General features: G+C 40.7%; 1 long non-coding RNA gene across 7 annotated transcripts in view; it reads left to right on the top strand.

The window, feature by feature from the left end:
• Positions 1 to 22696, top strand: part of LOC142490470 (uncharacterized) — a 302578-nt gene that overhangs the window by 227510 nt on the left and 52372 nt on the right. For all 7 annotated transcript variants that reach the window (XR_012800077.1, XR_012800073.1, XR_012800078.1 and 4 more), the window contains 2 exons: positions 7123 to 7160; positions 20524 to 20619. This is a non-coding gene — a long non-coding RNA (uncharacterized LOC142490470). The remainder of the gene's footprint in view (positions 1 to 7122; positions 7161 to 20523; positions 20620 to 22696) is intronic.

Raw genomic sequence — 22696 nt, 5'->3', positions numbered from 1 at the left:
GGTCCCCTGAGCATTAATTTCTGGCTCAGGGAACCCCCTGCTCACTGTACAATATTATTAAAATACAGAAATGCTGCTTCGTTACCATAGCACATAGCCGCTAAGGTAAGGAATGAGTGTTTATTTATATATGTGTTTTATTTATACTGTACATGTGCAGAGGGTTTCCGGAGCAGAAATGTTTTGGTTTTAGGTACGGGGACCCCCTGCTTCCCGAGATACAGGCCCCTTTAGGGGGTGCCGGTATCCCTCTGCTTGGTTTACATGCCGCGGTCATGTGATCGGGACCTTTAAATGCAGAGGGATACCGGCACCTCATAAAGGGGCTGTATCTCGGGAAGCAGGGGTTCCCCTGACCTGAAACCAACGCGGTTCAGCTCCGGAGACCCCCTGCACATCTACACTATGAATAAAAATGTATTTTAAATAATTTTTAATGTGCCGATGTTTGCGCAGAGAGAGCAGCGGATCTCTCTCTGCTGCAAACACATCTCGCCAGGGGACGGCCTATAGTATCATTGATGTGCATATACAGTACTGTATGTGTATGTTAGGGGTTATAGGGGTTGTTGTTATACAGTATATACTGTATATATGCAGTATATACTGCATTACAATTCATGAATTTCTCGGCTTCAAAGACAACAGCTCGCAAACGCCCCCATGCGTTTTTACACAGCATTGCAGTATTGCAGCCAGCGAGAATAAAATGCTTAAATCACAGCCGCGATATAACGCAATACACCCCAGGCGAAAACGACACAAAACCGAACATCACCGGGATATTCCGAAATTCGCGGAGCTAGCCAAGTAAGAATAAAGTTGGTCGCCACTGTAAGTCTAATAAAAGATGCTGCATATAGAATTTAATATAGTTATCCTATTTTAAAAAAAGAGAGAAAGAATCATCCCAATAGCAGTGCACTCATTCAAATACCATTTCTTGACATAATAATTAATTTATTATATAAGTACAGTATATATCACACATGACAAAATTTCCCATACAAAACTATATATAACAACGCACATTTTATACTGATGTACTTCTTCCAGGGAGACAATATGGTGCACTGGATGTGTTTCTTATACTACTCCATTGACAACTAAATGTGCTGCGTCTGCCCCAACCCCTGCAGGGTTTATGACTGGACAAAGGAATTTCAAATCCCATTCAGAACCCCTTCAGTCTACATCTATGTCACCCCAAAGGTGGACGTCTGAAAGGGTTCCCCAAGAACTGCTCTCCGCTGCATAGAACCAGCGGTGCAATCGGAGGCTCAAATGGACGAGGATATGGTGAGATCGCTACTCACCACACTGGGATACTGTCTGTAATATCTTGCCTCTTGATCAGCAAATAAGTGTAAGCCTCCATTGGTGAGATTCACTGATAAATTGTATTTTTATGTTTGATCTACACTATGGGTCTGTCTTTCTATCTTTGAGATACACTGGATCACCTTCATCTTACGGGTGCTCAGTGGTTGTTACCTTATTTCTCAGGTTCTCAGGGTGCTGGACACCAAGCAGGACTGGAATGGTGAGCAGTAAACAGATAGAGGGCACCAGGAACATTTCTTTAACTTTATTATACAGGGCAAAGCAATCCTTAGATAGCAAAAGACAGGAACTCCTCCCACTGGAGGCTGGAAACGGTGCACAGCCATAGAGAAATGGAGGACGGCTTCAGATGGTGACTAAAAAGACTTTATTGTAACAGAGTATACAGCTGACGGATCCTCTGACGCGTTTCAGCCCTCAGGCCTTTGTCAAAGAGTGATCCGTCAGTAAAACCGGAAGCTCTGATATACACAGTCCAAACTGAAACACCTGTGTATGTTGCTCATCAGCCGATGGGCAACAGGTGAGAAGAGTGACGTGTATAGCAGAGTTAAACATATGAATGTATACAAGATAAAATTGAGACCAGATACACCAGTTCTGTTAAACATGTATATATCAGAATAAGTAACAACCCTAAATGATGTTTAAATAAGGGTATGAAAAACTGGTCAACAAAAATTAATAAAAACAACTATATCAGTGAATACACTTATGTTACACAAAAATATATTTATGTGGATTCAAAAATAAACAATATACCCAGACATATATTGAGTAACAATGTTAACAGGTTGAACAAATATTAGAATATATATGATTGCATATCCGTTATAAAAAATGAAAAAATGAAAAAATTAAAGAAATGAAAAAAATGAAAAAATAATAATAATATATATATATATATGTGTCCAAGAAAGGGGAAAAGTAGAAAGAAGGGGGAAGTGGGGGAAGGGAATTAAGGGGGGAGGGGAGGGGGGGAAGGGGAAGGAAGAAGGGGGGGATAGAAAGGGGGGGGGGGACAGGGTGGGAGGGGAGAAAGGAAAGAAAAGAAAATTACTTATCCCCCCCCTTCTTCCTTCCCCTTCCCCCTTTCCCCTCCCTCCCCCCCCTTCCCCCTTTTTTCTACTTTTCACCTTTCTTGGACACATATATATATATTTTATTATAATTTTTTCATTTTTTTCAATGTTTCCATTTTTTTCATTTTTTTCATTTTTTCATTTTTTTTCCATTTATTTTTCATTTTTTCATTTTTTCATTTTTTATAACGGATATTCAATCATATATATTCTAATATTTGTTCAACCTGTTAACATTGTTACTCAATATATGTCTGGGTATATTGTTTATTTTTGAATCCACATAAATATATTTTTGTGTAACATAAGTGTATTCACTGATATAGTTGTTTTTATTAATTTTTGTTGACCAGTTATTCATACCCTTATTTAAACATCTTTTAGGGTTGTTACTTATTCTGATATATACATGTTTAACAGAACTGGTATATCTGGTCTCAATTTTATCTTGTATACATTCATATGTTTAACTCTGCTATACACGTCACTCTTCTCACCTGTTGCCCATCGGCTGATGAGCAACATACACAGGTGTTTCAGTTTGGACTGTGTATATCAGAGCTTCCGGTTTTACTGACGGATCACTCATTGACAAAGGCCTGAGGGCTGAAACGCGTCAGAGGATATGTCAGCTGAATACTCTGTTACAATAAAGTCTTTTTAGTCACCATCTGAAGCCGTCCTCCATTTCTCTACGGCTGTGCACCATTTCCAGCCTCCAGTGGGAGGAGTTCCTGTCCTGCTCTATCTTCCGGATTGCACGCCGGGTTGCTGTGTTACATTCCTGAGTACGTCATCATCGCAGGTCATGTGACCGCCCCGTGCGACGTCACAGTTGCTAGAGGGTTGGTGGCGCCACGATTAACAGAAGGATCAAAGAGACTCGGCATCTCAGAGTCCCTCTAACTCAATACTATTTGTGCTCATAGCAGAGCCAGTTGCTGGGAGAGACTTTACATCATTTATTTGGAAGTTTTATCGTGACCTACTTTATATTTTATGAACTATCTACACGCAGTGACTATTTGCTTCTGGAGCACCTGGTGGGTTAACCCTTGTTCACCCGTGTTTCACAGTGTCTGGTTGTACAGGTGCTCGAAGTTTTTAAGAATCTAAGGATTTATTCTTAGGATTTAATCTGAGGATTAATACACAATATTATATATTATCTGGAGATATAATTGTTCCGTGAGGAGGCTGATGGTGACTTTTTATTACTATTGTTGATCATTTTATATGATACCCATTCTTTTATGACATTTTTTCTATATACAAATATAATATTTTTCACTTAATTTTTCATAATGGATGAGGAACATGAATTACCGGTTGAACATATTACCACCTATGTCCAGAAATGTGGGAACAACTCTGAGAGAACAAAAAGAGCACAACACATATTTGATGAAGTGTCAGATAACATGTGATAACCCCACTGACCTTATAGATCACTTTGTGAAATTAGAAAACTCCTAACTAATGACATACGAATATTCTGGGACATCACTACATTGGAGAACTATTTAAGAGTCAAACGCATTCCTAGGGGTTTACGCATGAAAAAAATGCCATCTTTTGGTTTTCCAAATAAAGATTTTGAATTACATTGGAGAAAAATATTAGATAAGTGCTCTGTTCAACTCATGGAGTTGATAGTACGGTTTAAGATTAATTAGAAAAAGTCATTAACCACTGACACTGATAATATGAAAAAAGAATTTTATAAATTCAATGATATGGAACGTTTTTCACATAATGACAAGATTCTTTTACAAAATATTGAGAAGATGGAGAAAGGGGTTGTTACTAAAAAACAGGACAAGTTTTTTAGGGATAAAACCGATTACGAGATAAACCAGGTTTACTTTTGGGAAAGGCCTCGGGAGTTTGTTAGGTCTAGACCCCCTTCTCATTCTACACCTCACAAAGGGTTTTCAGAGGATGATAATGCTGCTCATAAATCAGTCACAAGGTTTATTTTGAAATCGCCCCATTTTGATCGTAGGTCTAGTTTTGATACAGATTCATCAGATGCTGGTGATAGACCATCAGTATCTTTCTCAAGACATGGTCAAAATGATAACAGAGATTCAGATGGTGGCTACTTCAATAAAACCTATATGACGAGCTCTACAGATGATCGGTCGAGACCTATCCCTTCAAATACAGAATACATCCCGACAAAAAACGGAAAGGGTGCAGAAGGGGCAAAAAGAACCGAAAAACTCTATGGCTCAGACAACAAGAGGAAAAAATACTTCTAGACCCTACATTGAGCAACGTTATCAATATCTCTGATACTGTCCTTACACCACAACAGATTTTACTTTTGAATAAAGGACTTAACTTCACTCCCCAGGAAGATTTTGACTTATTTTCAACTATTATCGATCTCCAAAAATATACGAGGAAATTGACATTGAAGAAGTTATACTCCAATAAAGATCATGTTGTTCAGGACGTTGATACTGATATCTGTAATTCTGATAATGATTCACCAAATAGAAACATTTGTTCTTTTAAAGAAAATGTGTTTAATCTTGATATGCAAAAATTATTTGATGAAGCTTGTACTGATACTCCCATTGACCCTCCTTTCTTTGGCCATATAGACTCTGGTCCTAAGAAACATTCATCTTTTATTCCTTATGGTTCAAAGGGACCATGCGTCTCAACCTTTGAAAGATTAGTTGACAGAGACCTCAGACTATTGGCCAAAGGGTTTTCTTTCTCAGGTTTTCTTCTCTACACCTGATAATCTCACTCGACAAGAGAGGATAGATTTGGAACTACTGAAGAATGATAGATCTATTATAATTAAAAATGCAGATAAGGGGGGGGGGGCTATCGTAGTGCAGTCATCAGTAAAGTATAGAGAGGAGGCCTTAAGATTACTAAGCGATACTCATTTTTATACCAAATTGAAAACAGATCCCACCAAAATGTTCCTGGGTGAGCTTCAGATATTGTTGGAACTGGGTGATGTACTACATGTTCTAAGTACTAAAGAGAGACAGTTTCTTATGTGTGAGTTTCCTGTCATACCGGTGTTCCACCATCTCCCAAAGATCCATAAGTCACTGGAGAGCCCTCCGGGGCGACCTATTGTCTCCAGCATTGGATCTTTGGGAGATGGTGTTTCCCGGTATGTTGATAACTTTCTTCAGCCCATTGTGCGTATGTTGCCATCATTCATACAGGATACCACAGCTTTATTAATTGTTTTACAAAATATTACATGGAAATATGGATATAGATGGGTCACCATGGATGTCACATCACTTTATACGATCATAGAGCACAAGCACGGCCTTCAAGCCATTTATCACTATCTTCAATTATCTTCACTTTCTATAGCACAAACCACTTTTATTAATGATTCCATTTTGTTTTTATTAACACATAATTATTTTCTTTTTGATTCACAGTTTTATCTTCAAAAAAAAGGCACGGCTATGGGGACTTCTTTTGCACCCTCGTATGCCAATCTCTTTATGGGCTTGTGGGAATCTGTTCACATTTTTGGTAGCACTAATAAGTTTCTTTCTAATATTATTTTTTATAAAAGATACATCGATGATTTGATTTTTATTTGGGACGGTGATTTACATAGTTTGCACACTTTTATTCACATCCTTAACACAAACAATATCAATCTGAATTTCACATACCAAACTGATGTATTTAAGATTAATTATTTGGATGTGACACTCCATGGTGGCCCTAACACTATTATTCAAACTGATATTTTTACCAAACCCCATTCCAGGAACTCTTATCTACATGCAAAGAGTAGTCACTCAAGATCCCTGATCCGTGGGATCCCCAAGGGCCAATTTTTAAGGTATAAAAGGTTATGCGCTAACCAAGAAGATTTTCTTCAGCATTCGCAGACATTAAGTTCAAAATTCCTAGCAAGAGGATACTCCAAACAAGATGTGCATCAAGCCTTTATAAATGCAGAATCTCTTGATCGAACTAGTCTAGTTAAATATAACAAACAAAAGAAGAGTCGGTTCTGTGATAGTCCTTTATTTATCACTAAATATAGTAAACAGGCATCACAGATCCGACATATTTTTTCCAAACATTGGAGTATACTTGAGTTAGACTCTGATTTGAAAACAATTACTCAACATGGACCCAGGTTTGCATTTAAAAAGGCAAATACTTTAGCTTCTTCCATCTCGAGAAGTCTCTTCCAGTCAGGGTATCAATCACGTGTGAGCAATATACCCAAAGGTTTCCACAAATGTGGGTTCTGCAGATATTGCCAATATGCCCTTGTACATCATATCCTGTTGCTAGATACAGAATTAGGACCTTTATTAATTGTCAAACCAGTTATGTGGTTTATGTTATTATTTGTGGATGCACTCTTAAGTATGTGAGTAGGACCATACGATCTCTACATGTCAGGATTTCTGAACACATTAGACTCATCAAGAAACAGGACATTTTACATCCAGTGTCAAAACACTTCACTCAGTGTCCTTTTGGTGGGTTTGGGAACTTTCGATTTTTTTGGTCTTGAACACATGCCCCTGAATGTTAGAGGTGGTGATAGGCTTAATCGCCTCAATAAACAAGAAATGGATTTTCTCTCTTAATACCCTTCAACCTAATGGGTTAAATGTTTAATGGGCCTTACAACATTTTCTCCATGAATAAGCAATTTTCTTTTCTTTCCTTTCAGAAGGATCAAAGAGGCTTGGCATCGCAAACTTCAAAATCGTGAGTCCCTCTAACTCAATACTATTTGTGCTCATAGCAGAGCCAGTTGCTGGGAGAGACTTTACATCATTTATTTGGAAGTTTTACCGTGACCTACTTTATATTTTATGAACTATCTACACGTAGTGACTATTTGCTTCTGGAGCACCTGGTGGGTTAACACTTGTTCACCCGTGTTTCACAGTGTTAGATAGCAAAAGGACTGGTTTTCAGTTACAAGGTAGCTTCTTGTTAAGGCTCACACACATGAACCAGAGTTTCTTCAACCATGAGACTTGTAGGCAAGTTAGTTTAATTCCTAACTGGCAACAGTTGCTTGCAGGTATGTGGCCCCGCCTCCCAAAGCTCACCCCCCACCCCACCTTTTTAACTTGGGAGGTTCTAGCATTTTGCTGAATGGACAGGACTCACTGTGGTTGTTTCCCCTCATACAGAGGTAAAAGGAAAGGTTCACAGATTAGTGTTAGGACCTGCAAAATTTGGTTATACCATGACCTTGGAATGCAGGCTTATGACGCGTTGGCCAAAAGGTTTATATAAATAACCAATAAAATATTATTATTATTACTGAAGAATTTAAACTTTATACTTATTACCATATATGTTTTGTCAATTGGATGTAGCATTGGGCACCCCTATCTTTTGTTGTAGACTTGTAGGCAAGGTAACTCTTGTTCAAGTCTTCCACCCTGTTGCTGGGAACAGAACCAGAGACTTCTCCAATAATTCCCCAGCAACTCCTCCAGGTCTCTTTAATAATTACTAGCTGATATACCCGTCATTGCCTGGGATTTACCCCCCTTCACAGCTGGGTTCTCCCCCCCCTGTTCACACCTCCGTTCCCCCCCCCCCCTCTTCATAGCTCCGTTCCCCCCCTCTTCACAGCTCCGTTCCCCCCCTCCTTCACAGCTGCGGTCTCCCCTCCCTGCATCCCACATCACTCTCCACACCCCAACACGGCACATAACTTTCCCCCCCCTGCACTCCACATCACTCTCCACCCCCCCTGCACCCCACATCACTCTCCACCCGCCCTGCACCCCACATCACTCTCCACCCCCCCCCTGCACCCCACATCATTCTCCAGCCCCCCCTGCACCCCACATCACTCTCCAGCCCCCCTGCACCTCACATCACTCTCCCTCCCCTGCACATCACATCACTCCCCCCCCTGCCCTAACATCACTCTCCCCTCCCTGTACCTGACATCACAGCCCCCCCCCTGCATGACCCCCCCGGTTCTCGTTTCCCCCCCCGTCCCCGGCGCTAATCGTGCCAGAAGCCGCCGGAGACCAGGTAAAGGGCTTACAGAGGCCTCAGGCATGCTCCCCCAGCATTTCATTGAAATACGTTTAGGAAGAGTGTGAGGCCTCTGTTAACGCCGCAACCCCCCCCCCCCCACATTCCCCATAAAATGTTGTACGCCCCCCATTTGCGCACCCCTACCCTATAGGGTAGAAACCACGGACTGGCAAATCACCAAATGACTTGCATTGTGAAATTAGTTACAGGAAATTAGTTGCATGCAACCGGAAACATTATACTAGGCCTGAAAAGGGATGTAACCCCTTACTCCCTGTAGGAACCAAGAACCCACTAAAACAGATTAGCATAACCCAGGGGTGCTACATTTGTAACTGCTACATAAACCCATAATCATATATTATATTATAACTGTCCATGAAATGTCTGTGAATTGAATGTATAGCCTCTGTTCATTTAATGCAACCATGTATTGTTATAACACTGTGCCCAGGACATACATGAAAATGAGATGTAACTCTCATTGGGGGCGATTCACTAAGCAGTGATAACTGCTTTTAAGTACAATAAATTGCTTTTAAGACCGATACTGCCTGCTGCGCAATTCACTAAGCAGTGTTAACAGTGCTCTAACGGCTGTAAAAGGCATTTTTTTCAACCAAAAAAAAAAAAACAGTGAAGAAAAATACGTCTGATCAGGCAAAAAATGGCAAACATGCCATTATTTTGCCAGTCAGCACGATTCACTAAGCAGTGATAAATCAATCGTACTTTAAAAGCCTGCCAGACTTTTGCACCAGCTAAAGGCTGGTGCAAAAGAAATGAAGCCATGAATAAATGAATTCTTTATGTTTTTGCACCACACTATTAATACAACAGGTCGGCGGGTGTCCCCGGGTGATCCCCGTGGGTGTCCGGGGGTCCCCGCTGGCCTGCAGTACCAATCGTGTGGCCAAAACAACATAACAGGCAATACTTTTAAATAAATAACCCCCCCCCCCTGCTCCCTAACACATACAGTACATTATTGGTCAAAATTACTATTATCCAGATATGGATAATTGTGCATTTGTCCATTACAAATAAAACATTAAACTGCAAAAATAAAATAAAACTTGCACTCACCCCTGCCAGGCTGCCACAATGAAGGCCGTCCTCATTCTCATCCCCGTCTTGGTCCTCCGTTGCCACAAACAATACAGTACAATCAAATATACAATCTAATGTCCCTTAATCACTTTAGTGGTTAGTAGCCGTTATAATATTTAAGTGGTTAACCCACCCTTTCCCACTACCTACCCAGGAGGCCTAACAACCCTCCGCATGCAACTACCCCACCCTTCACCCATTCATTGGTATAGTGGGTACATAATGCACATAAAATATGGGCCCGATTTACCACTATAGCAAGAAATGGTGAAGGAATAAAAAAACAGGCCCAAATAAAACAACATTATGTTGCAAAATGAACACATTACTAATGCCAATCAAACAATTGAATGGCACAGAAGGTACATCATGCCCATATATTATTGCCATGAATTAACACTATGCCAGTCAATGGTCCCGGACACCTGCGGGGATCAAGCGAGGGCCCCTGCCGGCCTATAGTAACATTCCTATGCTTTAAAAAAATAAATAAATGTAATGTATGTTAGGGGGGTATAGGGGTTGTTGGGGGCACAGGGGGTGGGTAGCACATATTGCAAGGTTTATTGGGGCAATTGCCACCAATAAATCTGCTATTGTGCCTTAACCCCTTCATTGCCTTAGCGGCAAGCCGCTAAGCTAATGAAGCTGCTTTAATATATTTTTTTAATAGTGTCCGGGAGCAGGGGTTCTCCAGAGCTGAACCACTTTGATTTCTGGTCAGGGAGCCCCTGCTTCCCAAGTTACAGGCCCCGGTATGGGGCACCGGATGCCAGCATCGCCGCCATTTTTAAAGCGTCTATAAACTTGAAACACAAGTGGATCTGAACAAGGGGTTTGCCTTCACTGACTTATTGTGAATAACTGTAAATGAATGATTTTTTTTAATATGCATGTTTTTTCTTGCTTTTTATTATGGGTCTTGCATACAGGTACCTCAATTTATTTATAAAATGTTTTATCAGGAAGTAATACAATGGGGGCGATTCACTAAGCAGTGAGCTTTTGCGTCCGATTGGAAAATTAGTAATCCCACGATAAAAAATTAAGTCAGACGCGGAATTCACTAAGAAGTGAAGCGCATTTGGGTAGGTGCGTGAAAAAATATGCCCAATCTCGTGAGCTGTTTTTTTCCCCCTGCTATCATGCTTAAAATACTAAAGCGCGATAGCTGATTGAAAAAAAAGCAGCCTGTAAGAGCTGCATGGAGACGCTGTGTCTCCATGCACGGCTCTTACAGGCAATCGTACACTATACATATACATGTTAATACTAGTGTACATATGCAGGGGGTCTCCTGAGCTGAACCACATTGGTTTTAGCCTTGGGGACCCCTAGCTTCATGAGATATAGGCCCTGTTATGGGGTGCCGGTATCCCCCGAGCTTTTAAATCTCCCGCGTCATGTGACCGGGGGATTTAAATCCTGCAGGGGGATACCGGCACCCCATAACGGGGCCTGTATTCTTGGCCTCACATCTCAAAAGAGCATTCTATAGGTCTCCCTGTCAAATCCCAATAGTTACATGATCTTTTCCCTTAAATCAAACACTATTTTCCTTACCATCATGATATTCAGAGGCATCTAGTGACTGGGATGTTGTTGTTCTTTTTAATGTCCCTAATGTGTTCTAATACCCTCACTTGAAGCTCACATCCAATTTTGCCCACATGGACATGGAGAAAATAATATTGAGACCAAGGGTAGTGAACCAGATAGATGTGGGGAAAAAATCCTAAACAAATGATATCTTGCATGCATAGTATGAAAGGTAGGGCGTGAAGAAAGTGAATGGACAGAATATTACATGTCCCTTTTCCTCCCATTCTGTTTTTTTATAACCAGTGGTGAAAACTATAATTGAATCAACAATGATCATGACTGCTCCTGTCCCCAACCTTTTGTTAGTATTATTGTTTTAGTTTATCATTGTGTAGCATCAATATGGGTTGTATCTTGTAATATCTGTATCTTTCACTCTGTTTTCTTTTGATGATTATCATTTTTCATGTTCTCAAAAGAAATCTGATAACATATGAATTCAAAACCTCTAAACTTGTGCTCCACTCCTCGTTTGATGCCTTTACAGTTGTTGTTGCACACATTGGGGTCAATGCATCAAAATCTCTCTACGGTAAAACTACAGAAAAAAATTGCACAGGGTCCCACGAAACACAATTGGATTTGTTGCTGTGATAAATGTGGTGCTGTTTTGCTCCAGTTTTGAGATATTTAGGCAGGAGACTTTGATAAATACCCACCTATGTATTGTTCTTGAGTTAGACTTAAAAATAACCACTAAATAATTCTCCCCAGCACATTTTTAAAAATCTTTTACATTTGAAGAAATGTTAGATTTAAAATGTGTCATAATCTCCCTACAACTCCTCTCTGTCTTTTACTTTATCCGTAGTTCTACCCACTGAATCTGTAAGCATACTGTATTTTGAGACTAAGTAGTTAGCACTGTTACACGTACTGTAACATAATGAATGAACACATTTTGTTTTCTTCTTTCATTGCACTTCCATCCAAAATATATAAAAATATTGTCCTTACAAATTCATGAACCATACACTATTGAAAAATAGCTGAATTCTGCTCCTCGATTTAATGCTAAACTCATGCTTCCATAGCTTAATTTGAACAATGCCTTTTGTCCAACAGAACACTCCGATCCTCATTTTACCATTTTCATTGGGTAAACTAATGTACTCTACAAATTCACCGTATGCTTTCTTCATGAAATTATATTACGTATAATGTAGTTAAAGCTATTAGTTATGTTCTGACAGAGGTTTTTTTTTTTTTTGTATAACCATATTTCTATAGAATTGGGAGATCTAGTCTTATTAAAAAATATACAGCTTTCTGTGGAGTTAATACTGGAGTTAGAATTGGAGGTGAACAATACATGAAGATCTGGACTCTGGAATCTGCAACTGTGAGAATGTACCTTCTAAATGCTCTGATAATTTGTACTATTTCTATCCTCAATACCGGGGAAGTCTCTCCTCCTGCATCTCACTACGCCCTCCCTACTCCTTTTTCTTTTTACTGTTTCCTCACATCTTTGTAAACATTTCTGTTCTCTCCAACTTCACCACTTCTCTCCTATTCATATTTCTTCATCTCTCCTCCGCTCCATATATGCCTGTGCCCATACACTGCACCATTAACTATACACCTCTCTCCCAACAACTTCTTTATCCCCTCAATAATAAACACCCCACAAATCCTCTATTCACACCCTCTATCTACTCCTTCCTGCTGCCTGGGATATCTCTCCTAATCCTTGACCCAGCCATATACAGACCTGCTCTCATCCTCGCCTCCCTGCCACCTCTTCCCTTGCTAACGGTGTTAACCTGATTGATCTAATACTGAGTAACCTTAAAACTTACCTCGAAAATCACACATCCCAATAGCCTGCACTCATGGCTATTGTTCCACAGTCACTGAGGCAAAGCACTGCCAGCCACTGCACTTATTCCCTCACCTGCTGTTTCTGCAAGTCTCCCAAAACAACACATATTGCAAGCTCTTCGGGTAGGAATTTCCTTTCCTATTGTCTGATTTTGCTGTGCTTATTGTAATATTATTATTCCCTGTACTGTATTCTTTGTGAAGCGCTGAGTACACTTTTGGCGCTATATAAATAAAGATATACATACAAACATACACCTGACAAAATGATCTCCAAAATGTACATAGAATAAGGAAGGTAGATATAGTCTCCTTAAAAAAAACATAGATCTATATTTCCTAAGCAGTCTTCTGTCATAGTGGCACTAAAGGACACCTTACAGCCTTTTGAAGTTTGTTTGGATTAGTATGGACACACAATCACATGCACCTGTTACACCCCCCAAACCCCTCACAGGTACCTGACACTTTGTGCAGAAATAGCTAGATTGGTATGTTGGTGGGAGCAGAGAGACAGTTTAACTTTAAATGGTCATGGTCAGGTCATTACATACTCTTAGATTTTATCATTCAACCAGGCTGTCGGTGAACAATAGTGGTTGATTTGTCATGGTTTTATACTATGAAATTATTGTGGGTGGTGGTGCATTATTACAATGTCAGGAAGTATCCTCAATGAATTTGTTTAATAAAATACGTCATCATTTTACTCTAATCTCACATTTTACTCTAATCTCACATGTTTGTATTTAGATCTTCACCTGAAGGAGTGACTTAGTTAGGAAAGACACTGACAGACTTTGAAACAGGGAGCAAAGCTCAATCCCCACTATTAACTCCTTGTGACTTTGGACAAGTTAGTAAAGCTTACTTTGGGCAAGCTATAGGAGCAGGCACTGTGCCTATAAAATTATATGTACAGCGCTGCCTACTGCACATATATACTCTAACGCAGGCCGTCAATCTCTCCCGTCTCGACTACTGTAACTTTGTGCTGTTTGGCCTTTGGGCTTCTCACCTGGCTTCCCTTCAATCTATCCTAAACGTTGCTGCTAGAATCACTTTACACTCTGCTAGATCTGCTTCAGTGTCTCTCCTGCTGAAATCCCTCTCCTGGCTTCTATCAAATCCTGTATTACACCCAAAATTATCCTCTTTACTTTTAAAGCTTATCCCTCTTCTGCCCCTCCTTACATCTCAGCCCTAATTGCTATACACCTGCCCCATACTTGCGTTCTGCTCAGGGACATCTTCTCTCTATCGCTATTGCATCTAAAGCCCTCTCCTGCCTGAAACCGTTCTCACTCACTGCCCCGCACCTCTGGAATGCCCTTCCCCTCAATAACCGACTAGCACCCTCTCTATCCACCTTTAAGACACACCTCTTTAACGGAACATATGGTTAGCTCCCTGGCAGATACTATACACCTTATATCAACCTTGACCCATTGCAGATGCACTTACCAGAACATCCTCCTACTGTCTCTGTACGTTCTTCCTTCTTGTCACTTAGATTGCAAGCTCATCCGAACAGAGACTCCTTTTCCTAATGTTACTTTTATGTCGGAAGAGCTTATTCCCATTATGTGTTATAATATTAAGTCACATGTATTACTGCTTTAAAGCGCTATGTACATAGATCGCACTATATGAATATACTATAGGTATACATACATAGATACATAAATATTGCCATTGTGAAGCGGTTTGAGTACCATTGGGAGAAAAGGACTACATGTAATAAAGATTTTAACCTAGAGTCAGTGTTTGGGGAGGTCGATAACTCAAAGCTTCTCAAGTAACATTTATAAGAATGTGAGATTTCACAATGTGAATTAACATCAGTGAATTCGTATTATTACTTTTGCATTTACATTATTATTACGCACCACTTGGCTTGGCCAAGTAAATACTGAACCCAGCTGTATGGCCAACCTTGCATATGTGACTCATAACTGTGGGTGTTTAAGTTAAGCTTCTATGGCATCAAAGGGAAGCACACACAAGAGATGATGGGGTTGCCAGGCAACTGTATGCTGAGTGCCATAAAGCACATAAACAGTGCATGTCACAGACAGGTAACCCTTTGTGTGTTCACTTCCTCTCCACTGAGCATGTACACTGTCATTTATATAGGAAACTATGGATCGATCCAACTTGGGACGAGGCAGAAATTAAGCACTAGAAAACTAATACAACTATGTACCTTGCCATCCTTTCAGTGCTCTGTATGCCCCTCGCACAGTGACTTGGCCCATTCCTGCTTAGAATGTCTTCATTGACATTATGGCTGAGTTGTTCAGTTCTGATTGATGAGAGACAAATTTCTTCACTGAGGAAGATGAAAGTGAGGCATCTGGACCAGCTTAACATTGTGAGACAAAAAACCTAAACTACGCACTATGGGGTTGATTCTCAAAGGTCTGTTAAATGTTTTATCGAGTTTGCTGAACTGCCTTTGTTTTTGCATAACATCAGCTTTGTGGACATCCTTTAAACTGAGTAAATATATTTGACAATTTCAATTTATGTAACATCACATCAGTAGCCCAGATTTAATGGACTACTTGGAAAGAAGATGTTTGCTTATAATAAAAAGTGCCCAAAAATTACTTCCTACAAATTTCTAGTATCCACATTGTCTCATATTTACTAATCCGTTTTATTCCACAACACACCTTCAAGAGACAGATTTTGCGACTTTTTGGCCCATTTAAGTCTTTTTGAGACTTTTTCTGTTAGTAAAGGACTTTGGGACTTGTCATTCTCTCCATCTATAATGCAAGGTAATGAAGTTCCTACCTGTGAAGTGAATGACATTTTTTCGTACCTTTTACTTATATAGATGACTAGGACAGAATAAAATATGTAATGCAACATCGTTAGTCTGAACTCCACTTACATACATTGATTTAAAGGATTTTCCTCTCAATAGCATTAGATGGAACTTCACTGTAATTCATTATTTTGCCATTGATCAGTCCAATGTCGCATAAGATCAATGTTTCCTGCTATCTACCCTATATACCATATTTTCTTTTTGTTATATTAAGTAACATGGTTATCATTTGTTAAATATATAGACTGTTAATATTATATCGTATTTCTTTTTATGCTTCTTTCTTAAAGTCATTGTTTTATTTTCTAAGATATAATGCATTTTACTAGAGATGGGTGAACCATTCCAGATCCGTTTCCCAGAATTTCCTGGGCTTTCCATTCAAAATCCGGTCCACAGATAAAATCCATATGCAGATTGTTCCAATTTCAATCTGTGTGGATTTGTTAAAATACCTCTATGTGGCTTGTTTATGCGGCATTAAAATTACCCCCCCTGGCGGTTTTAACGGAAATTCATTCCACGAATTGTGTTTAATTCTAATTAGTCATTGTATTGTAAGAGATTTTTAAAACCCGCCATCAGATTAATCTTTCATTAAAAATCACAACCGGAGCTACAGCATGCCACGTGACGTGTAAATAGAATGATTTATTATTAGTGTAACTAAGCGTTATTAAAGCAGCACCCTTCGTCCCCAATAGTGTATTAGTAGAGGATTAGGATAGAAAATCAATCAGTACCGCATTAGAAATATTATCTGTGACTGTCCTTGCCAAAAATTGCCAGAGGTACAATTAAACTGTTCTGGAAGCTTAATAATTATTGATGGGATTCTTTCTCACAGTTATATCGATACTAATTATAACTGCTGCTATATATTCACGTTGATATTCTACAATCACAGTAATATGTGCAGCATGAGGGCCAGAGCAGACTTCACTGAAAGTCCAATCAATAACAGCAGGTTTTTTGTTGTTTAATGGTTCAGCTAGGTCCCACTTTTCTTATGTACTGGAAAATAACAAATTATACTTTTTCCCCTAGACTGATTAATTATTTGTGTAACTAAGCGTTAAAGCAGCATCCTTAATCGCTTGCTCATAGTGAGAATTAGGGTAGAAAATAAAGCTGCAGTACAGCACTGGCTATATTATCCCTGACTGTCCTTGCCAAAATTACAATTAAACTGTTCTGGAAACTTAATAATTATTGTTGGGATTATTTTTCACAGTTTTATCAATAATAATAATAATAATAATAATAATAATAATAACCACTGCTATTTATATCAACATTATGTACTACAATCACAGAAACGTGTAGCATGAGGGCTAAATAACCCACTTGACTGAAAGTCCATTCAATTACAGCTGGCTAAGCAAAATCTATTATTAAGTAAAAAAATATATATCTTTTAGCTATAATAGTACAGCAGCAATACACAGCCTAACTAACCCACAGCTAAACCCTACAACAAATAGCTTCAGCGATTTGAGTATAATTAGAGGCAACACCTCTAATTATACTACTCCTCATGGATTATGCTTTTTGTTTCAAATTATTAATCCATCGTGCAGATTGCTAGTGATAGAAAAAAAATGTCGGATTGGCATTTTTAAAACTGATCTGCGGAAATCCCTCGGCCAAAGGAACAGGCCGATCCAAGGCGTATCCAAATCCGTAAAAACAAATGTGCCCATCTCTACTCAGATCCCACTATTGTAACACTGCACCATGATTAGTATATTTCATTGAAAGCAATTCTTTGTTTACCCAGTGGCCGTCATCTCAACTTTATTCTGTAGAAAGTTCATAACTATTATAAGTATATTTTTCCCTATATCCAAAGCTGTATTTGGCTGACCTGGCATACACATTTCTGAAAACTAGTTCTTTCATTGCTTGGAATATCTGTACAGGCAGTAACGTTCCATGCACTACACTGGTATATAAACTTATATTCTCTATTGCAATGTAGCCTTATAGTTAATACAAGGCACTGAAAACACATAATACTGTCACTCCATATGTAGAAATCATCAGGTCATTGGACTCATTATTGACCTCATATGAAGAAAATAACACAAATTCAGAGGGTATAGTGTATTAACATTTACTCATGATGACAGACAACACAGAGGGGAAAGGAAACAAACTCACACTCTCCCAGCTGGTATATAAGCAAGAAGTGACTTTGGGTGCACTTCAACCCTCTTTCCGAATGGGCTGCTCCCGAATCAGCTGTTCAGCATCTAGAAACACATTCAGACTCCGGTCTCCTCCGTCAGCGTCTCTCACCCGCGATCATAGTGCTCCGTCCGTTTAGCTCGTCACAGCCGTCACAGCAGCCTCATCCAATCAGGAATTCACAGAGGATAGTGTGGGGTTGATACGGTGGCCTCAGAGTCAAAAGGCCCAACGTGTTTCGTCAAAACCCACTTCTTGCTTATATACCAGCGGGGAGAGTGTGAGTTTGTTTCCTTTCCCCTCTGTGTTGTCTGTCATCATGAGTAAATGTTAATACACTATGCCCTCTGCATTTGTATTCTTTTCTTCATATGAGGTCAACCAGGAATCCACTGACCTGAGGATTTCTACATATGGAGTGACAGTATTATGTGTTTTCAGTGCCATATATCACTGGGTTCATTTGCACATATCACTGTACAGACGAGCCAACGAGTATTCTAAAACTTGCCTTAAACTTGCCTTAAACTTGCCTTAAACTAGCCAGGTACATGCTGGGTACATGCTGGGTCTTTTGGAGATTGCCCCAGGTTTGTTTTAGAATAATTGTCGGCACTACAGTATATTTTTGGTCACTTTGCGCCACAAGCACTTTTTTGGGTTTGGGTTTATGTCGTGGCGGTTTGGGAAAACCGCAGGTGTTCAGACCGCAGCTTGATTTTATCACTATATTTGTTGCGCTTAATTAAATCTCTTTTTTTTAATAGTTAATACAGGCTGCAAAGGTGGTGACTGGTACAACAACTACACATGTGATCATAGAGAAATTATCTTTAATCTCTATGACCCAGGTAGCAAAGTTAAACAGAAACTAATGATAATTATCTAGGAATTTAGGGCAATACCTACTACATGGTGCTATTCCCTAAGACACCTTCTGCTGCTGGTAGACACAGTTATGGCCCATTAACTTGAAAGGTTTGCTGGATGGTGCCCTATGGGATAACATTGCTTTGTAAAATTGCCTCTTAATTCTCCCAATCAATAAATCTCAATGTTCGACTATTGGGCATATTTACTAAGTGGTGCACTGCCATAAAACACTTTGCAAATGTTGGAAAGTGTTTTTTGGAATAACACTTTTAAGTAAGTATGGGCCTACTGTATATTCAAACTCCATATGTCAAAAATCCTTCTCATCCTTCCATGGCCAGTCATACTCGCGGAATTGTATTCTGCTTCAATTTTGGTTATTTGATGCTCATTTAATTTTTTTGCACTGTCTGAAATGAATAATTTCTTTACTTCTGTTTTATAACTAAAGAGAGAGTAGTCCCGTGGGGTCCAGTTGCGGAGCACAGCCGTGCAAACAGTGGGGGCTGCAGACCAGTTTGAGGAATAAAAACGATTTATTAGGTGGTCATATGGAGTACATTGAAACTCTGACACGTTTCAGGACCTAAGTCCCTTTATCAAAGAGTGAATTCGCGTCTGCATACTTCCCCATTACATACTGTAGCCCCCGCCCCCAGCGATGACGTCACGGGGCCCAAATCTCGCGCGGGTTACTCAGAGAGACGAACCCATTGGTAGATGCAACAACCAATGGGGCGTCTGACTGTGGACTCGCCTCCCCTGTGGGCTGTGGCCTGGAAGCCGTATGTATCATGGGAGCATGACAATATAAACAAAACACAATGTGGACTATTAAAACACATACATCCTAAGACTATTAATTAATTTTTTAATAGTCCACATTGTGTTTTGTTTATATTGTCATGCTCCCATGATACATACGGCTTCCAGGCCACAGCCCACAGGGGAGGCGAGTCCACAGTCAGACGCCCCATTGGTTGTTGCATCTACCAATGGGTTCGTCTCTCTGAGTAACCCGCGCGAGATTTGGGCCCCGTGACGTCATCGCTGGGGGCGGGGGCTTCAGTATGTAATGGGGAAGTATGCAGACGCGAATTCACTCTTTGATAAAGGGACTTAGGTCCTGAAATGCGTCAGAGTTTCCCTGTACTCCATATGACCACCTAATAAATCGTTTTTATTCCTCAAACTGGTCTGCAGCCCCCACTGTTTGCACGGTTGTGCTCCGCCACTGGACCCCACGGGACTACTCTCTCTTCATATGCATCCGGCGTGACGCACGCATTAATCAATGACCGAGCTGCTATTCAAGTGAGTTCCTCACACAGACTACTCATTATGGTATGTACTTTTGTTTTACTGGGGGTGCATACAGGACCTTTATGGTATATATGAAGATCTGTGTTATCCCTCCAGCATTACTAGTACAGTACACTCCCATGCCTATATTATTCTAGTGAGTCTCACATAGCACTTATTTATGCTCCTGTGTCTTGATTATTCACTACTGTGATTCTGAGTATATATATATGCTCCAAGGATAGCTGAGCCCTGAATATTGGGATCATATCCCCTACACAGCATGTTTTATAACTAATGTTGGTATTTTAACTTCCACAGCTGAACATAGAGAGATTCGTTGTGTGCAGATCAACTGAAGAACAACTGCCTGAAAGGACAGCAAAATTAAAGTGTACACCACTGAATTAAGTGCAGGTACGTCAGGTGTTACTTTAAGTATTGGGAACAATTTAATAATTTGTACCAGGATGTTTGTTGAATATATACACATTTGTTTACAAAAATTTTTTTACGGCAGAAAACGAACTGTAAAGACAATTTGTGACATGTAGTAGAATAAAGCGGTCCATCTCACTCGTTGAGAATACAGCCTGGCGTTCTTCCAATTTGGCAATTAGCCGGTCCTTCCATTCTGCCGGGAGAGTTAAGTCTCCAAATTTGATGGTCAGCTTGGCTGGCTGTTCAGACATCGTAGCGGCATTCACCTGCGGCATTATTTCCACTGGGGTGACGGGGTATATGCCGCCCAATCTCCGTCCTTGATCAAAGGTCATGTGGTATGGAGAGATATTTTGGACAAACACTTTAATTCGACTAGGAATCTTGGAAGTCCATTCCCGCACTTCTGGTATCAGCTTGTTGCCTCGCTTGGCATCTTCCTCCGGCGTGCTTTCCAGAGAAAAGAGGTGATCGGCCTTGTCTCGGTCGGGGTAGTAGCACAATGCGGCCATGCGCTTCACTCCCCCTGGTGGAATCTCTGTTAGTCCTGCTCGCAGGTTGAAGAGATCTCCATGACGATCTAGGGCAGATATCCTGCAACACTCCTCCAACAGGAGGGGATGGAGGTTTAGGCTATCCAGAGGCAGTTCACTGGCTTCTTGCAGGTAGGCCCTGATTATTGCCTGCACTATATCGGTGTTAGTTCCCAGAATAATTGGGTACTTGGGCTGCTCTCGGGGTTCGGGGCATATTAGTGCATCCACATCCATAGGGTGTGATTTGCCTGTGTTCAACTGAAGTATCTCCAGCAGAACCTTCACTATCCCATCAATGGGGTAATCCTCATTACTTAACCCCCTCACTTTCATATGCTCAGCCGACTGCAAGGGATGGTGTTTAAGGCGTTGGTTATAAAAACCTCTGTACACAATGGTCACTTGGGACCCAGTGTCCCACAACGCTGATGAATATACACCGTCCATGACGACACATATGATAGCGTTTGGTCCTACCCAACTATAAGCGTCCAATGGTGGGGTTCCATCATTGGGGCTTTGCTCAGGAGGGTCGTCGGAGGGTGGGGGAATGGTTTCGTCCGATGGGACAGGGGTTTCGGTAGTGTGAACCCTGCAGATCATTACATTAGGGTGGAAATTCGTAGTTGGAGTTTTTTTTCTTTCTCTGGGCATTCATTGGAGAAGTGGCCCTTCTGACCACAACTGTAGCAGATGAGGCCACCAGGGGCGGTGCGGGCCTTATAGGTAGGAGATACTTTCCCTGACGGTTTGGACTTGACATCAGGAGTCCTCCTCCGTATTATAGGGTTCCTTAAACTTCGGAGTGGATGCTCCCTCGGGTTCACCCTTGAGGGGCTCTTTGGTCTTTGTGGAAGTATGCAGACGTGTATATGCCTCGTGGCCCTTTACTAACCCCAAGAGTTTTTCAAAGGTAGCGGAAGTTCCTTGTAGAAGAGAGCACCTGATCATGATCACTATGTGATGAGTGGGGATTGCAACTCTATGGAAATGTGTGCGCTGGTACTCGTCCACCGTGGAGGCGGGGATGATGTCATTACTTTGCAGCTTCAAGAGGACCAGTTGGATCTGTTGAAGGAAGATGAACAAGTCTTCTCCATCCTTTTGTCGGAGACCATTATATTTGGTCCACAGCCCACCCTTATCTTCATCCCTGCCGTAGATATGCACTATCAGAGCCACAATCTGGTGAGCCAAGAGGTTGGCGTCTTGATTGCGTTGCATACTGACCATGGTGGATGCTGGAGATCGGAGGCTCTTCATTACTCTTTGTCGCCTTACCCCCACGGAGCAAGGCCATTCGTATATCACCTTGAGGGTGTGTTCCTTCCAGGAATCGATTCTTTTTCACCCACGGGGGTAGGAGTCATCCCAGTAAAGGCCTTTAATTTCCTGTAATTTGGGGACTGTGAAGACATAGTGTGTGCCTCCACCAGTTGCGGTAGAGTTACTCCCAAAGCAGAGCCACCACTTTATAAGCGATTATTGGATTCAGGCATTGGACAGAGAGCCTGAAT

The sequence above is a fragment of the Ascaphus truei genome, chromosome 1 (assembly GCF_040206685.1).
Source record: "Ascaphus truei isolate aAscTru1 chromosome 1, aAscTru1.hap1, whole genome shotgun sequence".
In the NCBI taxonomy this organism is placed as follows: Eukaryota; Metazoa; Chordata; class Amphibia; order Anura; family Ascaphidae; genus Ascaphus; species Ascaphus truei.
This window is presented reverse-complemented; position numbering and strand designations above follow the sequence as displayed.